The sequence below is a fragment of the Metopolophium dirhodum genome, chromosome 7 (assembly GCF_019925205.1).
Source record: "Metopolophium dirhodum isolate CAU chromosome 7, ASM1992520v1, whole genome shotgun sequence".
NCBI classification, from domain to species: domain Eukaryota; kingdom Metazoa; phylum Arthropoda; class Insecta; order Hemiptera; family Aphididae; genus Metopolophium; species Metopolophium dirhodum.
Genome location: NC_083566.1, coordinates 6,256,411 through 6,266,525, shown reverse-complemented (window position 1 = coordinate 6,266,525; position 10,115 = coordinate 6,256,411). Strand labels below are relative to the sequence as shown.

Sequence of the window (10,115 nt, the reverse complement as noted above, 5' to 3'; positions counted from 1 at the left end):
GAATGGCGATCAAATTTTTGCAAAAACATTGGTTGCTAAATATTGGCACTAGTTTTGAGTCTCAGTGTCAAAGTAGGTGGGGGGGAGGGGGCGACTTTATGAACATCATATGATGATTGACAAATTACAATACGTTGCTATATTGACATTGCAGTGCCAGTAGTACCAGGAATAGTAAATAATAAATAAACATATTGTAATAAGGAACAAAATATTTAAAAAATATAAGAATTAATGGAGAGAATAGTTAACCGATCTTCTGTATAATAACAGTCAAGTTTACCTCGTGGTTGAATAGGTCGTTGTAATATTGTATATTGTCAAATTTGGAAAAAACATTTTTAATAGACATCGTTGGAAGGAAGTAGTTTTAGCTACAAACAGTTTAAACGTCTCGTAAAGCAAACCAAAAAAAATATATTATATAAGTAATTTATATTAGGTAGGTACTTTTATTAGTAATATACAATATAATATTGAATTATTTTTTGCCGAAAACATCGCATTTATTTTAGTATGAATTATTACACCTAGTAGTAACTAGTATGCATTTGTAATTAGAATATTGTCATACATAATATAATGATTAATGTGATTAAATATTGAATTACACAATAAAATTAATATTTATATTAAAATGACTAAACAAAATATTTAAGTAATCATTGTCATCATTCTTGTAAGAGTATTTTGGAATTGGTTCTTTACCATGTAAGTTGTACAAAAGCCATTAGGATCTGTAAAATAAATTAGTATTAGGTTTGTTGAGTGCGTTCATTAGAATGCCCTTCCACAGGCGCGTACAGAACTCGATTTTTATACGATTATAAAGATAAATTTTTAGCCCAAAAACCAGGCAAATATTTATTCAACACAAACCCATTTAATTGTAATTATTTTTAACATGAATATATTGAAACTTTGTTACATTTTAAACTAAAAAATATTTTTTAAAATGCCCTGATTTTGATAAATCTAACTGATACTTTTTACAGAGACAGAAAAATGCTATTAACGTACTTTTAAAATACAAATAAAAAAACATAAAATGACTAAAACATTAAGTATTTATACAGTATTTAAACACAGTATTTATACAATATACATACCATTCCCACACATCGTTGAAACAACTGTAAAAATAAGCTGCACTGTGACAGTTTCCTATTGTTTTTGGTAGGTAGAACTTATCATGTAAGTATGCACCTAACTCTATTGGTAAACATTTTAAATATTCAATAAACTCAAAGAATTTTTCATCAGATAAAAAAAATTTTGAATCTCAACATTCATGTTATTGACATATATAAATCAATGCTTAGCTTACTTAAGTTGTTGTTGACGGACGTATATTTTTTTATTAACCATGACGTATCAATAAAATTGAAATTGAAAAAAAATATCAAGAAAAATCGAAAATGCAACTCAATTTATTATATTATACTCTGTACAATCTGCAGTATACGAATAATCTTACAAAAAAAGACAAACAAACAAGCAAGAAATATGCAACCAAGTTTTACTCGTGCGTAAACAGATCTGATACCTAAAAAAATGTTGTGCCCGATCCCATTTCTAAAATATCGGTATCCTTTAGACAAACAAAAATGAAATCGATTTTTAAATATCGTCAAAAAATTAAAATGTTTTGAAAACAAATATAAACGTTTTAGTACAAAATACTGCTGTCTATAGAAAACAACTAAACTCTCATTAAATAAAAAATTAACAACTCCCACCTAAGTGGTGAATCAAAATTAATCTTGAGAAATTCGATTCATGTGATTTCCACGTTAAACCGTTAAAGAAAGCCAAATGTCCTCCACTATACTTTCAAAGGTCACAGATTCCTGTCTTCGGAAGCTAACTATGTAGATTGTAGGTATTATTCTTGATTATATTTATAATCAAAAAGAAAAAAACGAAATAGTCGACTACATCTCCTTCGGCCAATCCTTAAGTCAAAGATCTCCATACATACAAAACATATTGTATATAAGTCACTTATAAGACCTATGTGGGATAACCTTGACAAATAAGGTTATTTTACTCTACCCATCGACATAAAAATATATAATTAAAAATGTCGTTGAATATTAGGTTATTGATTGGCTCAATAATCGGGGAATAATATGTAAATATATAGTTTTTTTTTATAAATCATAATTGCAGAATATAAAAATTGTTGCTTGTAAGACGTATTCTTTATACTAATTAAAATATTGAATAGTTTGATTATATTTTAGTTTAAACTTTATTTTATAGTGTTAATTATATCATATATACATACATAGGGCAAGTTTCGCTAGAAAAAAAAACAATAATAATAATATTAAATTGAAATTAATGTGATATTATGGACCTACCGTTAATAGTATAATATATTTTAAAATTTAAGTTGATTGATTTGTATAGTTGAGGAACCCTGCAGAGTCAACCTTTTATAGAAAATGAATACCTTATCAATCTGGACAGTGATAGTTATAGTCAAACCCAATAATGGGTGACGGCTTATCAACTAAACGGATTCATACCTATAATGTTACTCTACCAGTAAATAAACATTTTATAATCATTATCATTCTCTAATTACGGGTTTTTATAAAATTCAGCAGTTATTAAAAAAATATATATACCTACAGTATAAAGGCAGTGTTGTTACTTGGTATTATATTTCGGTATCATATTTAAATATGATATCATTTTATTATGAGTGCAATAGATTGGAAAGTTATTTTAGTTTAATTTACAGTTGATAAATAGAAAATATATCGACAGTAAATCCATACATTCCTTACGTGAAAACTTTTAGTAAAAAACACTAAAAGACAATCATATTTTACAAAGGTAAAGTGATTACGTACCTATTGATGCTGGAACAAAAAAAAAACTCTAGTTATAACTATCACAAAACATTTATAATATTGTTCTACTATAATATCATGGAGTATATAAACAATCTAGCTTTAAACTATAGAAACATGTAAGATTCATATAATAAATAGTGTAAAAATATAGTTACTATTAAAAATAAAAAGATTTACATATTTGACCTAGAAATAAAATGCCCGGTTTTAATTTATAAGTATAAGTAATTATAAGACATTTGCAATATATTGTTATGAATAAAGATGCAAATCTAGTGGTTTGTTTGAAAAGTTCTCAAAAAATGTACAGAATAAGTTAGAAAATTAAGAGTTTTTGATAGAAATGAAAAATAATTTTAATTTTATCATAGTATAATATATTATATTATAGTATAGTTAAAAATTTCCGTAAATAGCTTTAAACAAGTCAACATTTTTGAAAATGTTATGAATTATAGAAAATGTAATATAAATAATATTCAGTGAAAATTCAAAGTATCCAACAATTGAATGAAATACTTGTTTAGATTCTGAGTGATTATCTTTAACGGTATCGTGTTCAATGGAAAACTGAATATAGTTGGTGTATTGGAGGTCTAAACTTAAAATTCCCAGTAATTACCATAAACTCCGGGAAAAAAAAATAAGGAAAGAAGAGAATTTTTACGCAAAGTCGGTTTTTGACAAAATTTTGGTTTTTGGTGCAGCACTGAAACAATTGACCATGGTGCAAAACCGACTTTGCATAAAAATTCTCTTCTTTCCTTAATTTTTTTTTTCCCGGAGTTTATGGTAATTACTGGGAATATTAAGTTTAGACCTCCAATACACCAACTAGATTCAGTTTTCCATTGAACACGATACCGTTAAAGATAATCACTCAGAATCTAAACAATTATTTCAAACGTGTAGGAATACATTAGGAACATTTTTGCACTTTTTAAAACATACCGAAGAGTGAAAAAATCATTAAAATCACTATAAGTAACCAATAAAAAAAAAGGTAGGTAAGTGGATGTCGCTCTGCTGTACAGTATGTTACAAGTGGGTCACTGTAATGGATGGTGTTAAATTTGAATTCAATGATAAAATATCATTGTATAAGAAAAACGATTCTGAGCGAAAACGGTCAGTCAGCCTATGATATTACCAATTATATTCGATGATATTATTGTGAATAAAGTAATTTATATAATATTATAATCTATTTACGAGGAGCCTTGTTTTAAATTTTCAATCCTTAGCCATAAAAGTTAAACATTTTATACATTTTTAACTACAAAATAATTAATAAATTATAAATTTGATAAATGTTGTCAAAATTTGAACTTTAAATAATTTAAATTGTGCCTATGTATTTTTAATATTTTTCAACTGCTATTAGAACGATATATCAGGAGCCTTATATTAAATTTTCACGCTTTTTTACACAACAAATACAATTTTATTGATATTTATAGAAAAAAAAACTAAATTGACAGTGTCCGTAAACAGCTCAAAATATTTGGAAAATGATATGGTGTATAGGAAATGCAATCATAAACATTCAGTCAACATTTCATGTCCCTACGGTCATTTGTTTTAGAGTTGCACCAAAAACCAAAATCGATTTTCTCGAAAACAGCATTGCGTAAAAATTCCCGTTTTTCCTTAATTTTTCTTTTGTTTTTCACGTCGCTTCTGAAAACAACTGGGAAATTTTTACTTTTGACCCCCAAAGTACCAACTAGATTCACTTTCCTATTAGAAAAGTTACTTTTGAAGAAAATCCAAGCCCTTTTACTGTCCTAAAAGGTGATGACAGACACAAAAATAAAAAAAAAAAATAAAAAAAAAACACACATCATTGTAAAATCAATACATTCATTGTTCCACTCAGAATCAAAAAAAAATGCATAGACACAAGGTACATTGTCAGGTCTTTCTGTTACACATTGTATATATTATTGCAGTAACTGGTATTATCACGAGTATATATTATAGATATGTCATAAATCTTAAATATAAAAATCCCGTGTCACATCTTTGTCCGGAATAAACTCCGAAACTACTGGACTGATCTTGATGACATTTTCACAGTGTGTGTAATATGGCCGAACTTAAAAGATAGGCTAATTTAAAAAGGGAGAGGACCAACCCCGTTAGGTACTCAAACGGGAATTTGGAGATTTCCGATGGAAATTTTTGTTTATAAATGGTTGCCATGTGTTTTTAATAATAATAATAATAAAAAAAACTATTTGCTTTACTTTTTAAATATAAATTATAATATAATATCAAACTATAAAAACGTGAAATGAAAATGTCTGTACAGGCTGAACTCTGGAACTACTTATCAGATCTCCTTGATTTTTTTTTTAAACGAAAGAGTATATTTTCACGGAGAAGGTTTATATGAAAGAAAATTTTAGGTTGCAATTGGTTAATCGGGCATGTTTTTTGATTTATATTATTATTTTTTGTCAATATACATATATATAATATAATATACAAGAAGATCTGATAAGTAGTTCTAGAGTTTAGTCTATATAGTTATAGTCTTTGTATATATATAGTTAGATATATATATAAATTAATGTTTGTGGGTAGATTAGACCTCTGGGAAGAAGATAGGTTAATTTACAAAGGGTTAAATTAGTTTTTTTTTTATTCATCGGATTTAAGTACGGTTAGGTTAGGATAGGATTTTGTATAAATTGATAATATTAATCCATCATAGGTGGAATTAAGTAAAAACGACAAACTTGGTATAACTTTGATACTTAAGAGTTAAATCATACACTTACGTACAAACAGCACGGCGGGATCTGCGATCTACCGCAGATAGATTGCCTACCTGAGAATGTACTGCTGCGAATCAGAATTTTTATTTTTAGCAACGGAAAAGTTAAGATAAATTTTGAACGCCATACACTGAATATTAAATAACGATTTGAACAAAGTTTGAGTCATATAGAGTTGATACATTTAACGTGCATGGAATCAGCTAGTATATTATAAATATGTCATATAACATCCATACGCTTGATTAAAATTTTTATTCTCTTGTTTAAACACATGAATACATGCGGCACCCAAAACTCAAAACCTGAATAAATCATTCAGATGCAAAGCCCTGGCATAAACTCTAAAGAACATTTTAAAATTTTATTTTCTATGATTTTCAATAGCTTAAAAAACATTATGGGAGAAGAAAAATATTGCTAATGTAAATTTACCAAGAAACTTTCAAACAAAAATAAACTAAAAAGATCATTGAAATAAAAAAACTTAAAAAATGTTTCTTACCGGCCAAATTATCTGGAAAATAGTTATAAAAAAATAAGTTGTAGTTATTAACCATATTATTTGTCAATAAATATTAAATCGAAGGTCCAGGAAGAGACCAGTATGGGTACCTTTTTTTTTGGGGGGGGAGGAGTGGCCGAGTAGACTACGGCGTTGGTTCTAATGTGCACCGTCGCCGGTTTGAGTCCCGGCCACGGGCGGCATCGCTCTCTAGGCAGGCAAATATTTAGACGGTGATATCGCCATCTCCCAACCGGGCATAGCAGAAACCTACGGTTGCCCAACCAGAAATTCTGACAAAATTGCGTCCGAACTAGGCCATTAAAAAAAAAAAGTATAGGTAATGTCAAATATTAACACAATTGTTATAATGCTATAATTACTCTACAAGGTATGTGTAGCCATGAAGACCACGGTTATATTCTATCGGTAGACTGTATGGTTTCGAATTTAAATATAACGCATCGATTTTTATTATTATTATGGCTTATCATAATAATTAAACACTTTTCAACAATTAATATACATAAAAGTATACATTTTACATTCGTAATGACATTAAGCTACAACGAGTGACGTACGACGACGACTGACGCATACAAAAAAAATTAACTATTACGACTGTTCATATGAACGACGATCTTATAAATTATAACATTACTGGGCCCGACGGAGCACCATACGTGATGGGGACGCAACAGTATGTGTATATTATGCAACAAACTTTTATTACAGATATTTGCGTTTTATACCAATATTTTTTTTGATATTTACTGATAATTCAATCTAATAATTACAGTTAATTTTAACCACTAGATGATGACATTTTGGATGAATCGCTGAGAGTGTTTGGATCTACCTTTTATGGTAGCTAGTGTTATTTCCCTACAGTTGCTTGGGGATATAAGGGTATTCTCAATATTTTGGAGGTGAAAACGTGCATATCGGGAATGTCTAATCTACAGTTTAACAAATACAACTGTTGGAAGTCGTAGTTAATTGCACAGAGCATCCAGTAACACTTCAACCACTTCTTCTAATTTAGATATATCTTTAAGTGAATTTCAAAAAGGCACAATGCTAGTAGCTACACATTATTAAATGGAACTTGGGGATATAAGTCATTTACGACGCTGCAAGGAGGCAATACATGCAGAGCACTTGAATCCCAAAGAATGTGACAGCTTATGGAAGATATGCCGTGGGTCTACAATTATATTCAATTTAGATGGAGATACTCTCGCGTCCACAACTACCATACATAATGAAATTTGTACACCAGAAAATGCTACACCTATTGTTGATGTAAAAAAAAGAATAACTCGGTGGTTTTTCGTTAATCGTGAGTAGACTGTATATTTTATTATAACGAAAATGTGGTTGTGCATATCGAGCAAAAAAATAAAAAACAAAATGCGACAATTTTTTTACATAACCTTACAATGATAATAATGATATTGATAACAACAGTGATAACTACATATCTACATGTTACGTAACACCTATCAATATACGTCCCTATAGACTTCTATATGCCAAAAGACAAGAAATCATCAAATAAGTGGAAGAGTAGGAGACAAACAAAAGCATCCATCCATCAGATTCTCCATGGAATGCACCAATAATCGGCGTACAAAAAAAGCCTGACGCACAAGAAACACCTCAGTGTTGTGTGTGTTTTGATTTTCGTCGACTAAATCAAATTACAGTGGGGGGATGCAATCCCAATACCCTGAATTGACGAAATATTAGATCAGCTTGGTCGTTCTCGTTACTATTTCACGTTAGATCTGGATAGTGGATATCATCATTTCACTATGAATTTATACAGATGCCATTTGTACTGAGTGGATCATCTAATATTTTTGAACGTCTGAAGAATTCAGTACTCATTGAAAACAATCACATACGTTTTCCGGACATTCAACAAATCAGAGCAAGCTTACAGAACTAGAACAGAAGAGTTATTAGATATAATGTGGACGGTCTAGCACTTCCACCTATATTTATTGGGATGTAAGTTTAAAATATTCACTTATCATCAGCCACTGACGCGGTTATTCAACGTCAAGAATCGCGCCTGATGAGACGGAAGCTTAAATTGGCCAAATAGAATTATGCAGACGGACAAGAAGCTAGTCTTGTGAAAGATTTTTGAAACCCCAGAAGAATTTTATCAAGTTTATTGTGTATCAAGAGATCTTAAAATAAGGAATAGTACTAGAATTCTGGAAAAAATATGGATATCTAGTGAGACTAAAGCAACAGCATCCGATGAAAACAGAGGTAGCTTTAAATAAGCTACGATCACGTTATATTTTAAATCTGGTAACAAAAGAAACATTTTGGCAATTTAATATCATAATTCTTCTATATTAGATCTGTTCAGAATAAGAGCGCACCGGGCGTTCTGGTTCTAGAGTTGGCTCATCCATTTCACTCACGATTAAATATATAATCGTGCCCCACTCCACAGACAACTGTCGTTGACCCGCGCACTCTGTCGACAACGCGTACAATGCCGTATGCGCGAGCACGGTGCTTTCTTATTATGAACAGATAAATACTTATTTTCAAATACATCATCGAAACCTATGGAGCAGCAATAACACTAAAATGTTTATTTCCATTTCGTCTTATAGCATGGCCTATCTTTATATCATAAAATTGGTATTATATTAATTTTAAATATTGAAATTTCAACGGAAAATAAAATTGGAATTTTGTGGTTTTGCACTGGGTAGTTACAATGTATACTGGGCTATCTTGACTGGAAGATGTTGAAATAATAATATGTAGGCATACGTGGAGTGATCAGTCTAGTGTGACTCCTAAGTATTGCACATGGTTTGACGATATCGTGCCTGATTTTATACAGCATTGGTTTTCAATATTCGTTGGTTATCACCATAGACCTATAACTAATGGACAACGCTTAGATAGAGGAGCAGGGGTACGATATAGAGTGAGCGAGAAAAGAAACAACTTAGTAATTTATTGTGTGGCTACTGCCAAATAAAAAATTGTGTTACAATAAAATCTGCTTATCTGTCAACCATATTGCATATATTTTATTGTTAAAGGTTGATAAAGAAAATGGAAAAAAATGAGAAATTTTTCCTCAGTTTCTTATTTCTTTATGATTTTCTAATGTAGTTCCTTCTCTCTTCGTTTTCTCTCCCTTCTTTCTCAGCTTTATGATTCTATAGCATTGAAGACAGGGTGGAGTGGAATGCGCTGTCCTCTAGTTTATAGATCTATGGTTCTCACAATACCAATGAGGCCAGTGAAAACAGCACTTTCGACACGCTATTTATCCTTGCTTTTGTGTTACACTTGCTTGTCTCAAATGTTAATGTTATCGAAAAGTTCTGCTGTGTTTTGTTCGAATGTTTGTTTCCCGGTATCCTTTGAAGGACCGTATTCGTATTTGTTTATACCGTTACAATATAATAATATAAAAAAAGGATTAAAAAAAAAATTTGAGTTACAATTTTTGGTTCCAATCAAATGTATTTTGTTAGTACAAAATTACAATTTAACATAAATGAAATTATAAAACTACATAATATTTATACATACCCATCCAATCTAGAAAAAAAAATTATAATGTTATAGTTACAATTATTGTGTAATTAATAAAATATGATAACTCAGGATTAATTATAAATTATCACGATTTAAAAATATCAGTAGGAAATTATTCTTATAATTTGGCATTTTATTGTTTTTTATTGAACTGTTATATTTGATTTCTAAATAATGAATACATTTACTGTAAGTGGGATTAAATTTATCAATTTATAATTATGACGAGCTAAGTTTATCAGTTGTCAGTAAAGAATAGATAAAAAAAAATAGAAAATGACACTGCTGTATAGTACAATACACACTTCGTGTGTGCATTGAGTTCCAATTTCATATGTGATTTATGTGTAAAATTTGAATACAATGATCAAT

General features: G+C 29.7%; 1 long non-coding RNA gene across 1 annotated transcript; it reads right to left on the bottom strand.

Annotated features, from left to right (window-relative positions):
• Positions 1-481: 481 nt before the first annotated feature.
• LOC132948244 (uncharacterized) lies at positions 482-2,429 on the bottom strand. Its single transcript, XR_009665012.1, has 3 exons — positions 2,291-2,429; positions 1,110-1,133; positions 482-737 (listed from the first exon to the last, which is right to left on the bottom strand). It is a non-coding gene; the product is annotated as an uncharacterized LOC132948244 (long non-coding RNA).
• Between the last annotated feature and the right edge of the window lie 7,686 nt (positions 2,430-10,115).